We start from the raw sequence: 13,420 nt of genomic DNA on the forward strand, positions 1-13,420 counted from the left end.
GCCTGTGCCACTGCTGTTGACAAGGGAACTGCCACGGGGCCAACAAGAATGCCTAGAGGCCCTGAGTCAAGTGGCGGGGCAGCTGCTGAGTTCCCAGCTTGAATAACAAGGTGCCACATTGGTCCCCTCAGCCCATGTCATGACGGCCCCCGGCACCTCCCTCCCCCGCCCCCTGAGGTGCTTGTGTGGTGATAGTGCTGCTGCCTGCAGGGATGCAGGACCACCGCCAGCCTGGTGCCACAGCTGCCTGTCAACATGGTGGAGCCCAGGGTCACCACCCTGGCGTCTTCCCTTTGAGACATCCTCTCAAGCACCCCTCCCCCTTTGGAGCACCCCCCTCGAGCCGCCCAGCACCTCTTTCCTGAGCATATCATCCCCTTCCTGAGCATCCTCCCCAACAGGTCCTCTCAAATGTTTGGGGGTGGGCCTGGCTAACAGCAGGGCTGAAAAGTGGGTCCCGATGTAAAATGTATGCTTACCCCTCCTCTAAGCACTGGGCTATCCCTCCCCCACCCTAAAACAAGAAAATATGTTAGCCCCTGGGTCTAGCAATGCCCCAGGTGGATTGAACATGTGATGCTGATCTTTTATCTTATTTATTTTTAATTAAAATAGAAGACAGAGATTTTTGTAGAAAAGAAAGAGTGAAACTGCTCCTACGGTCAAGTCAAAACACTCACATGCACACACATTTGCAATACACCAGAAGCAGTTACTTTTATAAAAGGGACAAGAGCAAGTTATGATGGATTATACAAGGGCCCCCATGAGGATATTTTTGTAGCTGGAATGATTTTGTATAGCCCGGATGAAAAGGATCCAAGGATTTTACCAGGAAGTTGATATGCCTGAGATTCCTAGAGATGCTACATTGACAATCTCTGCTGGCATCACTCACTGTAGAAAAGGGAAAAGTAAGAAAGTCTTAGATTCTGTGTTTATAGCCATTAAACCAAGGTCAGTATTATATTTGCTTTCAAATCAAAATCAGCATAGTGTTTTCTCCTGCACTGCAGGGTAAATGCAGATGCTCCTGGTTAACTGCAGAGCAGGGGATTTATTTACCTATAGCAGTATTCTTCTTCAGTTTTTAAAAAGATGTCAGCTGCAGATAAACATCTCAGCTGTCCACCTATCTGGCTTATCAGGTAAATATACTCATCTTCAGCACATCAGTTTCTCCTCTGTTTACCATTTACTCTCCACTCAAAGAATCAGTTTCTAAGTTTTGTTTTTAAAATCCTCCTTTGAACATTCTACAAAATTAAGCAACAGTCAATAAACAATAAAATAAATACAATACAGACATTAAAATATAAAAGAACTACCATCTCTTCAACACTGGAGCTGTCGTAAGTGTAATACAGTCCATATTTTATATTGAAATGTACATCAATTTTTAATGTAGAAATTTTAAGTTCTAATATGGTATTTATTGAAAATTGTGAACTTTACATTTGCATAACTTCATTACATAAAAATAATACCACATATAAGTGTAGAGAATGTGACTCCCATCCATGTACAACGTTTTTATTAAGCACGCTTTGTCAATAGCAAATGCTAAATTACCTGATTGATACATTATTTTACAGAATGCCTACAAGTTCCAATTATACCTCCCAACTCACGTAAGCATTAACCCAGGCCTGTTTTGGAGGCATTTCTATATTAGAAGTCCTCCCTGGTGATGATTTCTGTTTATGCTCAGTGAACCATATACATATATAGTCGATAGGCTGAGAGCTGAGCTCCACACTTCCTGACCTAACCCTCCCACCTCCCTGGAAAACAAAAATCAGAAAGAAAAAAGAAATCCAAACCTTCTTGGCTAGAGATGCTTCTCCAAGGGTTCAATGAACATTTCTACTCCTCACCTGCTTTCATTAAAGGCTCCCAAATTCTTCTCTACCCAGATCTTATCTCAGCTCCTCGAGTTTGCTTTTGCAGGCTTCATTTTGAAAGGATTTCTAGTTATGAAGAGAAGCTATCCTGCCCTTCCATGCTCTCTTTCTTGTCAGAGAGACTGATGACAGGTCCTGCCAACTTCCCTCAGTCTGATGACATTTCTTTTTGGTCATTTAAGGATTAAACTTGTAAAGAGCAGCCATTTTTGTCTCGTAGGTGCTTCACAATGTTACAAAGGAAACACATCCTCTATGGTCTTTCCTGGGGACTTCCCTTTTGTCCTTCTCTTCTATTTCAATATTCTAAAACAACCCTGTAGACAGAGGGGAGTCTGATCATAAACTCTGTTCATCTGATGCTACGTTGGCTACAGAGGGGCTTTACAAGAGGTTACTGCCATGTCTCAGAGGGGTAATCTCTGTGTTGAGCACTGTGAAGAGTCTGGCCTATTCCAGGCTGTGCACAAGCCATAGACAGCCTGAGTAAAGCATCTGTAAGGTTATTCTTTGATCATCCAGATTCAAGCCAACTCAAACGGTTGCTTTTGCCCACATTACAGGGTGGTGCCAAGCCATTGAGCAATAGTGATCTAAGAGACACCATTTGAATTTACCAGCCATTTACAGCAGGGGATCCCCCAACCACATGATCCAATACGTCTAAAAGGGGGGAGACAGAAACCGAAGCAGATGCCCTCCCGACCTATGCATCTTAGAAACCTGCTTCTAGGTGGGTTAGGATCAGACTCAGGCTGAGCAAATCCTGCACAGAGAAAAAAGATTCTTAATTCTCAGTCACACAGCAAAGTAAACGAGGGCTGTGACTGTTTCACAGCAGGCATTTCTCATTAACTGAATTTCCCATTCACCAAGACGAGTCCAAGTCTGCCCTGTTATCTTCCGTCATCTCCTTTCACTGGATCTTTGAAAATACCATGTAAATGTCTGTAAGTTTATGTCCTTTCAATGGCTGCCACTCAGAACTGAACAGAATGAGTTAATTGAGCAGATGTGTTGCGTCCCTGCCTGCGGGCTTCTGAACCTGGGCACTGTGGGTGTCCTTCACAGCCCAGACAACATACAGGATGGAAAGCAGGCAGCTACCTGCATTGCCAATGTCACATTACCCCTACTGAGGGAATAGCTCGGTGGTTAGAGCACTGGCCTTCTAAACATAGGTTTGGGTATTTAATCCTTGAGGGGGCCTTTCAAGAGTCTGAAAAAAGAGTAGATTTAAAAAAAAAACATGTCAGGGATAGAGATAGGTCCTGTGGTGAGGGCAGGGAACTGGACTCCATGACCTTTTGAGGTCCCTTCCTGTTCTATGTTCTATCTCATATGCGCTGCTTCTATCTTTTTGACTGTTTCTGCTTCCGAATGTTGCCATATCAGGCAGTGTCATAAGTTGTGACTTGTGGAGTTTGTCACCTGCAAATTTATAGGTGATGATTTTATGTTTTCTTTTATGCCTTCAGTAAAAAAGTAGTTCCTAGAATAGTCCCAAAGACCAAATGCCTGTGATATTCCACTGGGAAGAATTATTATCAGTAAATGTATTATTATGTATGGGTATATTATTAGAGATGAGCCATTAAAAACCCATCTCTCATCGCAGGACAATTCTCCAACTAAATAGAAATTATCTGCTGCAAACCGTGTAAGTGCTACAGCTATTTAGAAAAAAAAAAAAAAAAAGTTAGAGGAAACCTTAATACAGTCTCACAAACATCTTTCGGTATTTTCACTAAGACCTTACCAGAAGAGGTTTGCAGCACCAGGAAGAAGACAGCAAAGAGAAGGTAAAGTATCTTCATGGCTGAAGTGTGGCTGGGGTCTCAGCCTTACAGGAGAGAAGAGATTCCAGGATAGAAAGGAGATGGAGAATCTCTATTTGTAGGCGGCTGGGGATTACAAAAGCTGCTCTGTTGAAATCTTGTTTTAAAGTGTGTCCCATTACAGTGTGTTGCAATGTGTTAATAATAATGATGATGATTTGTACAACACTCTACAAATTCCTGGAAAAATTCACGGAAAAGCAGTTGAAAACTGAGGAAATTACAATACCAATAGCTTCATCAAGCAAACATGGAAGATATTGGAAAGCTTCCACTAAATATAAATGAGGGTCTTTGTGCAAAAATTCCAAAACACAGCTGTACCTGGGAAGCACTAGCAGTTGTTTACATTTGTGTATTTGTTTTGTACAAAATCATTATTTTACATGTTCATAGGGAAATTTCCTAATTTCGTGTATCAGAACACATTACAAAGATGCTAAATTTCCTTTAAAGTGAGATATAAAGTGTATAACATTTCCAATACTGTGTGTCAGGAATTGACAGATCTGTTTTTATCATATATTTGAATTGAAGAATTTCACAGTTAGTGGTACAAGAAAACGGTGAGTTTTCCCTTTCTTCTCCACCCTGCTGCTTTACAGGTATCAGTCTTAATGATAATAGTCTAAAACTAAAACTAAAAAGAAAAGTAAAAATAAAAATAAAATGTATAAGAGTCAATACAAATGAACACATATGGTTAATATGTCAATACGTGGTATTTTCACATCAAACATGAAAGCCAATGGCACTCTCAGGTGCTTAATACCTCTCATGAGTTGTCTCTTTCTCTCAGGAATTTAAGAAAATGTCTATGAGATCTGCAGAGGCTTTTGACACTTCAGCATCTGAAAATAGGACAAGAAGTAATGGGCTTAAGATGGAGCAATGAAGGTTTAGATTAGACATTAGGAAAAAACTCCTGTCTAGGTGGTCGTTCACTGGAATAAATTGCCTTGAGTGGGTGTAGAATCTCTATCATTGGAGATATTTAAGAACAGGTTAGATAAATATCTAGCAGGGATGATCCAGATGGTGCCTGGTCCTGCCATTAGGGCCGTGGACTACACTTGATGACCTCCAGAGGTACCTTCCAGTTCTAGTGTTCTATGATTCTGTGTATTCTGTGGTTCCTCAGATTCATTTTAACTACAGTTCAGAGACTGCAAAGTACAACCCCCCACAGAACTTCACTAGCCACTTTGGAATCTGTCTCCCAGGCACTTTCTTTTTCCTTTCAGCCCTATTCCACCCATTTGGAGTCTCCAAATACAAAGAATTTAGGGGAAGTGGATCAACAATGAGAAACCATGCAGAGAGATACATTAAAAGGGAACTAATAAGCTATGACAGGGCAGTGAGCTGTCTCCCTTACACATCAGTCAGTGCCTTCTATTTCAACTCCCTGTGAGGATGAAGGATAATTGTATCCTTGCCTGCCACTTTCTCCACCAAGGCAGGAGAAAGGGCATTGGATACTTCCCAGCCCAGTGGGGTCACAAGGAGCAGGCACATCAGTCACCATGACTGGCACCCTCACTTCTCTTTTTGCTCTGTTATGTTGTCAATGTTCAGACAGAGAAGTTCAATAAACTCAGTCATACTCACAGAAGAGTGGCTGGTAAAGCAGCAGTTATTAATTGCTTATATTTTTTGTTCAAGAATGCCAACTGTACGCAACTTTGATAAAAGTGGTATTTGAGTCTATCAATCTAAATAAATGTTGTGCAAAATTAAGAAGGACGGGTATTGATTTAAGATGGGTGAATATGCCAAAGTCTCACCACAAGAGCAGCGTGGATAGGGTAAAACCAATGGAGAAGTTACTCATGTTTTCTCAGAACTCCAGAGATGCCTTCTTGCACCTCTTTTTATTTTTTATATTAATGATGTAAGGGTAGGTATATCCCAGTTTGTGTTTTCACACATCTCAGGAGGCTTCTGTTGATAGCTCAGCTTTCCTCTTCTTTTAACTCAAGATTTGCTTCTCATTTATGAAATGACTAAATCATGATTGTGGGAAGAACCATCCAGAAATTGAATGGAAGATAAAAAAAAAAAAGTCTCTGCTTTGACATATTTAGGGGTAAAGATTCATGACTCAAGCAGCTGGGCCCCTTATTATACAGATGTAAAACAAAAGACCTGTAACTCTGCAGATATGCTTGGGGAACATCTACATAAGAAGCAAAATGGCCACTCCATGTCAACTAACTCAGGCTCATGAAGCTTGGACTGCATGGTTGTTTCATTGCTGTGTAGACTTCTGAGCTCTGACTGAAGATGGAAGTCTGGGACACTTCCATCTCACAGGGTCTTAGACACTGGGGTCTAGCCAAGCCCATACATCATCATAGTAATGAAACAGCTCAGCAGCCCAAGCCCTAACTGGCTGATATGGACCAGCCACAGGTGTCTAGTCACTATCTAGGTACACTCTGTGCAGTCACATTTTGGATTAGGGGTCTAATTTCAGCTGTCTTTAAAGGTACATATGGAAAAGTTTGCTCACATCATCATTATTGTGCATGTAAGTCTGGTGTGACGGATAATCTACCACATTGTCTTTTCAACTGCAGAATTTTGCACTTTCTAGGAGACAGCTGGATTTCACCTCTGTTGTATTAAAAAGAAGTTTTATCACCATCCCAAAAAATAACATTTTTAGGGGTTTTTTTCTCCTGAGTCCCTGATAGTAACGGCATAGATGGCAAATTTTGCCCTTCATCAATCTGCCAAATTAGAGGATTTTCTTAGAGTTCTCACAATTATTTAAACATTTTCTATGGATCTTGCACTTGTTTTATATCGTCCATGTGTTTCTTTTGCTATTCTCAAAAGCCTTTTAGTAAAATTGAATACAATTGAACTAAGTGGAAGGACGGGGTAACATAGCACAGCTTTATTCCTTAGAACTTAGAACGAAACCACACACAAAACTCAAATCCAAGGAGCAGAAGCTGGCTTCTGCCTAAATCAGAACCCAGTTGGCATCTCTTGCTCTAAGCCTCCTGTCTGCTAATAAACTGCTAATTGCATATCTCACCAATACCCAAAGAGCTGGAAAGCAGTCCCATGACAAAACTCAAGCATGGAAGATAATAACTTATAAATGCAATATTGTTTTCAACACACCATGCTTTCCATACTGCCAGGGGTGGTTGAGCTGTGGGTTGGAACCCAAAGGATCTGCTACCACTTGACCTCTGCTTCTCATACTGGTGACCACACCTGGCTTTGGGAGAGGCTGGAATCCGGGGGTTAGAGGTTGGGATGGGCGAATTGTCCCAGATAAAATAAGAAACACCCTCCTCAGAAGAAAAATTAAAAAGTTTCCTCTTTCCCTTCTGCCACCAGCAAATTCCTCCTTGGCAGATTTATAGTGAAATACATGATATTCTAGTACAGGAGACCCTCAGGAGCCTGTAACCCCCAAGGCCAGTCCCTGTCTGGCACCACCCCCAGCGGGGTGGTGAACCTGCAGAGAGAGCTATAGGGGTGGGCAGGAGCCTCAGGAGAGCTGGCAGGAGCTGTCATGCAGCATGACCACAGGCTAGAAGGCTTCAGAGGAGCGGTAGCACACAGCTGACCAAAGAAATGAGATGCTTTGAAGGAGGAAAGTGACACTTTTCTCTGGCCTCCAGCTTTCTTGCTCCTCTGTAGCCTTCCAGCCCATGTTCATGCTGCTGGCTGTCACCTGGTTAGTAGCGGCTGCCTGCAGGGTGAGGAGGGTGGCCAGTCGTGGCTGTCTGAAACAGGAGGTGGGAGGGTGGCGGCCAGGGGATGGAAAGCCTGCAAGCTACCCAGCCAGCAGGAAAAAGGCACACTTTGAAGCAGGAAAGCAATGCCTCTCTCTGGCAGCTGGCTGCACTGCCCCCTCCTTCTGGGTCCTCCAGGTCCTGTAATATTCTGCTGCTGTTGCCCAGAACCTGCTGAGTGGCTGCTGCCCATGGGCAGGATAGGGAGAATGCACAGAGGATGCAGAGCCTGAGGTGAGGGAGGAGGGGTGCAGTGCTCATGGAATTGTGCCCCTCTCACCTTCAGCCACTGGGAGCCTGAAGCTGTCCTCTGCAGCCATATCTCCTCAGACAGTCTTCCTTTCCAGCCCCACCAGGGTGGCTCTGCTACTGTGCTGAGCCCCCAGCTTGGAACTTTTCCCCTGAGAGCCCATCCTTCTGGGGGCTCAGATCTGCATCCTCATACCTTGCCCAGGCACTGTGCTATTGTGTGAGCAGTCCTATGTGAACCCTTATGTAAGCAGGGAACGGGCCCACTATTGTGGAGAACTTTCCTCGGTCCTGCACTGCCCTGGTGAAATGGGCCAGCAAATGGATCTGAGCCCCTGCTCCCCCTTCCTTTACCCAGAGGCCTCCATGACTCCAGGGGCTCCCCTTCCACTCCCTTGTGTGTCAGAGTCCTTGTAAACCCAGCAAGGCTGGGCCCGGTGTCCTTGCGGCTCAATCCCTCACCTTGTTGAGGTTACCTGGGGCAGCAGTTGAGTGTCCCCATTCCAGGGTGATTTCTCCACACTGAGGGTGCGTCTACACTAGCCGGCTACTTCGAAGTAGCCAGCACAACGTCGAAATAGCACCCGTCGCGTCTACACACGCCGGGTGCTATTTCGACGTTGAAATCAATGTTAGGCAGTGAGACGTCGAAGTTGCTATTCCCATCTGAGGATGCTTGTGAAGGATACTTCGAAATAGCAGGGTCCTCCATGGTGGCCATCAGCTGAGGGTTTGAGACGCTCTGCCCAGGCACTTCGAAGTACCAGTAGGTTAGCTGCGGATACACGCGAACTGGCACTTTGAAGTTTAACACTTCAAAGCTGCCACAGGGGAGAATTAGCCTAATGAAATACTGCACATGCAGCGCAGCACTTCATTAATAATCTCCTGCCACCTTACTTACCATGCTCCCTTCAAAGTAGGGAGGTAGTGTAGACACAGCCATAGGGAAGAAAAACCAAATGCACAAACACTAAAGAGGCAATAACTGGCCTGACACCAGCACCATTGGTAAGGGTTTCAGCATTTTATGGATCAAAGACTCAGTGTGAGTCAAACGTGAGATACTGTTGCAAAAAATGCATTTATACATTGTCATTAACAGCACTAACTTTGTCTGTCCTGCTTATTTCAGTGGTAAACTCTTTGGCTGTGTCTACACTTGCATTCCGCTTTCGAAATAGGTATGCACATGAGGTAAATTGAAAATGCAAATGAGGTAAATTTGCATATCTGGCACCTCATTTGCATATTCTTATTTAGAAATAGCTTCTTTCGAAAGAAGAAAACCGGTGTAGACACTACTCTTTTGAAAGTAAACCCCATCTTTGAAAGAATCCTTCTTCCCTTTTTTATGGGAAGAAGGATTCTTTCAAAGATGGGGTTTACTTTCGAAAGACCAGTGTCTACGCTGGCTTTCTTCTTTTGAAAGAAACTATTTTGAAATAAGAATATACAAATAAGGTGCCAGATATGCAAATTTTACCTCATTTGCATTTTCAATTTACCTCGTGTGCATACCTATTTCGAAAGAGGAATGCAAGTGTAGACATAGCCTTTGTGGAAGGAACTGTCCTTTCTTATACTCAGTGCCTGGCGTGATGGGGCTCTTATCTAGGTAGAGGCCTCTCTGAACAACCATATTAAAATCTTCTAAGTTTTCTCCTGCAATGTGTGTTGCTTAACAAGCTCTCCCACCTTGCATTTAGCTGCAAATCTCTGTTTCCCTCTCCAGACCCAAAGAAAAGCTCAGTGACACTCTAAACCTTGTCCCATTGTGTTACTGTGGATGGAATATACCGACCTAAAGATGTTAACATAACCTAGTCACTGTTCACCATTAAACGCTGTTAAATAAGGGTTGGGAGTTGGCATACAGGAAAGCTCAGTCTATTCTGTACTATGGCAAATCCTTTGAATCTTTTCTTCAAGATAAAGAAGAAGAAGAAGAACTCGTAAAGCATTTGGAATGTAAAATATTGAGCCAGACTTCCATTTTACTATCCTTTGTTCCCTTTCTCTGTTGCTGGATAGGGATAAAAGAAGGTGGAGATGGGATTGGGGAAGTTGTTAGACATTCAGAGTAGGAAATATAGTAATCAGTGTCCCTTCTAGCGAAAGAGAAGAAGTTTGTTGAGATGGATTGGAACTATTGTTGTTTTTGTTCTTGTTGTTTTCCTTTCCCATTTCCTAAAAGATAAAATAAGAAAAACTCACACAAAAGGTTATTGTGAGCCCATATGAATTTACATGGACTTTTTAAAGTTGCACTTCACATTAGAGTGAAATTTTAGACAAATTTGCTACAAGGCCCCCTCCCCAATAGAATCTGTTACAATAAAAGATATTACCTCAGCTGACTGGTCTCACTTATTATAATTACAGGTAAAAATAAAATTTGTGTTTTAAAAAGCCCACCCTGGAGCAACATAAGATTCAGAGTCATAAAGCTGAAGGCTAGAAGGATTCACTAAGGCCAATGGGTTTGCGCTTTCATATATCACAGCCATCCATGCCAGCCAGCGGTTCCCCACAACATCCTTTCACCTGAACATCCTGCCTCTATAACCTGTAACTCCCCCATGCTCACTTCCCATCTGACCTGAGAAGAGATTCCTTTGCAACTCCATATGTAGGAAACAGCAAGACCCTGAATATTTGAGCAAGAATAAACCAGCCGAGCACCTCAGCCAGCAAACATTCAGTGCCACCTCAGAGCCCTGGCCCAAGCGTCCAGTGTGTCATCTCAAGGTAGGGCCATTTCTGATGCTTCAGAAGGATTAATCAAAATCAGCCCCGGAGCACACTGCCAGGACAGAAGAATGGAATTTCTTCCTGACCACTGCTTGGAGCCAGCTGACACCCTGAAGCATGATATTTTTAGGAATATAGCACAGGACAGCATTAAACCCTGGACTTGCTACCAAAAACAACACCTCCCAAAAATACCCACCAAAACCAAACCAAATGAAACCAAAATAAACACAAACCACCCATCAGATAACCATACTCATAAATTAGTCCTTACAATCAAATAAGTTGCTTGCCTTCGTGGCACCTCACCTGGTTAGAAACTTTACGCTGATTCCCAGCCTGAATTTGTTGAAGGCTGTGTTTTATGCATTTGTTCTTTCGCCAGTGTTTTTCCTCAGTCAGTCATTGGCCTTGCCAACTTGAATCAAGACAGCCCTAGGGCAACAAAAAATTGTTTTCACATTCCTAAGTGACTGGTTTCGTGTTTCACAGCTCCCCATACAAATCACACAGCCATTTAATTAGTTGGTTTGGCTAACCACCAACCATTGGTTGACCAGCAAATAGTTAATGAAGATGCCACAAGCCTGGGAGTGAATCGCAGCAGAGTGCCAAACTGAGGGTGGATTGTCAGAAACCATGGGAAGCACCCAGACTGTGGGTGTGTTCCATTATTAGCTTTCACAAAGGCAGCAATAAAATATATTCCTGGTTCACTATATTAAATTTACTATGAGTCACAAACAATTCCCTTAGGCTCTGTATCTTCTCTTCCACACAGACAAATAGGATGTAGTAATGAGAGGTTATTAAAACCAAAAATTAAATAGACTGCAATCTTTCCATCCCAAAGGATTGTTCACACACTGCAGGTCAAAAGATACTCCAGACCTCATCAAATGCAACACCTCTGCCAATCCTTTAATAAATTAACTCAAGGTTTTCTAGCTAAGAAAAGGAATGGGATTTATTAATAGAGTAAAGCCAATAATGTGCTTTAAACCTGAAGCAGAGTCTGCTGCCCAAGTGCTAACAGATGGGAGGTCAGTAGAGTTTCTAAGGACTTCTTAAAAATGTCTTTTGGGGATATTTGCCTGTTCATTCAGAAACCCTCCAGAAAGGACTCAAACAATCCAGAGACAGCAGAATCACACCTACCACAGCCTCTGATGGCTGAAATCTGCATGGCGAGTGTCCCTCGCAGAGCACGGGTTTTCCTTTGATAAGTTAGAGGTGGTGCAGACACAGGACCACCAATGGTGGGGGAGGAGAAAGAAGTTGTTGGTTTGGGGCCTGGTCTTTCAAAGGGGCCCTGAGCCCTGGCTACCACAACTGCTGAAGTAGCAGCAGCAGTGGCTGGAACTCTGGGCCCTATTGAAATGCTGTGGCAGCCCTGTGCCACTGCTTTGTGCACAGCTCTAAGAGAACATGAGTTGGGGGAGGGCTGACTGCCCTATGCCCTACCCCTTCCACCCTTGGCCCTCCCTACTAAGGACAAGGAGCAGGCCCCCATCCCACCTTGCACCCAGGCCTGCAGTGGCTGTTGGCCCAGCCATGCAGACAGTCCTTGTAATACTTCACTGTTCCAAATAATGTCCCATATGTTGAAGTCAGTGTAGCCAGACAGCCAGCCCCCTCTCAGACCAGCATTGCTGGGAAAACAAGGGAGCCAAGACAACAGGGCACTTAACATAAATTCCAGCACAGCCTTTGAAGCTGTGAGAAAGCACAGGTGTGCTGCTACAATGTGCCTCTGGGAACATATACAAGGATTAGGCTCACAGCAGACAGAGGAGCTGTGACAGACATGGCTTTTAGCCCCTACTAATAACTTGATGCACACACACTAACATCCCAGGTGGGAAAATATTTACCCTAATAAAAAGGAATGTCCAGTAGTCGAAACTTATTGTTCCTCTCCCTTGCAAGTGTAAATTAAGTTCACACTACTCTTGCGAGAGTGACCGATCCTGGCTTGGCACCGCTGGAATCGAGAGATGCAAGGAGGGTAAGAAGCGCCCACACCTGATCTCCTATCTTTAGTGTACACATATTTTGAGATAGAGCTCTATACCTTTTTTTTTTTCTTTCTTTGGGATCATGGCTTCAGTTTTGTAACTTTGTGTGTGTAACATCTATACATTTAAATAAGTAGGCACTAGCAATTTTGTAACCACATGATTAGAATCTAGTTTAATAAATCTTGGTAATCGTTCATGCATAAGCCTAACTGTTGTTTCCCTGGGTTACTGTAAAGCAGCCAACACAATTAAAGAGCCTCAGCCGTTTTGGCTATAAAGCCTGGCCATTAGGTGAGAGTACTAAGAGCCTAGTGTTGAGTTGTGCCGCCTCCACGGGGCTAACTCTTGGGGCGCCTGTCAGTCAATCCTGACTGCCCACTGCGAAGGGACAGTGCGTCCTAGTGGTTGAAGTCACGGGTGTGGAAAGGCTCTTAGTGCTGCCATTGGGGCACCTGTCAGTCAGTGTTGACTGCCCACTGCGAAGGGGCTCTGAGCTCTAGCAGTTGAAGTCACGGATGGTGTGAAACGGGCATAGCTGGCACCTCACCAAACATCCTTGGCCATCGGCTAACAGTCAGTGACTCTCCTTGATGGGCAATTTATACACATATATGTGGATAAAAAGGAATAATGTGATAGTAAAATTCATTACTTTTCACGAGGTTATGCATATTAAATAAATTCAGAATTAAAGACTGAGCTCAAACCTTTAGCTCTAAAGACAACTGGGTATGATCATACATCTAATGTGAAGGTAACTAACAGTAGGAGGGATGAAAAGAATATATCAACTACAGGTTAAGCCATTTATACTGGTATATCACAAATCTATAATGTAGAAGATAAAACAATTAACACAGGCTAGCAAGAGAACATTTCCTTTCAATCTATCC

At 43.4% G+C, this 13,420-nt stretch overlaps 1 long non-coding RNA gene across 2 annotated transcripts; it reads right to left on the reverse strand.

Moving 5' to 3' along the window:
- Nucleotides 1–590: 590 nt before the first annotated feature.
- Nucleotides 591–6,044, reverse strand: LOC142010627 (uncharacterized). Of its 2 annotated transcripts, XR_012644850.1 has the most exons (5): nucleotides 5,530–6,044; nucleotides 4,515–4,593; nucleotides 3,664–3,808; nucleotides 1,066–2,221; nucleotides 591–897 (listed from the first exon to the last, which is right to left on the reverse strand). It is a non-coding gene; the product is annotated as an uncharacterized LOC142010627 (long non-coding RNA). The 2 variants fall into 2 exon arrangements; XR_012644851.1 differs by lacking the exon at nucleotides 3,664–3,808.
- Nucleotides 6,045–13,420: the final 7,376 nt, after the last annotated feature.

Source organism: Carettochelys insculpta, chromosome 3, assembly GCF_033958435.1.
Source record: "Carettochelys insculpta isolate YL-2023 chromosome 3, ASM3395843v1, whole genome shotgun sequence".
In the NCBI taxonomy this organism is placed as follows: domain Eukaryota; kingdom Metazoa; phylum Chordata; order Testudines; family Carettochelyidae; genus Carettochelys; species Carettochelys insculpta.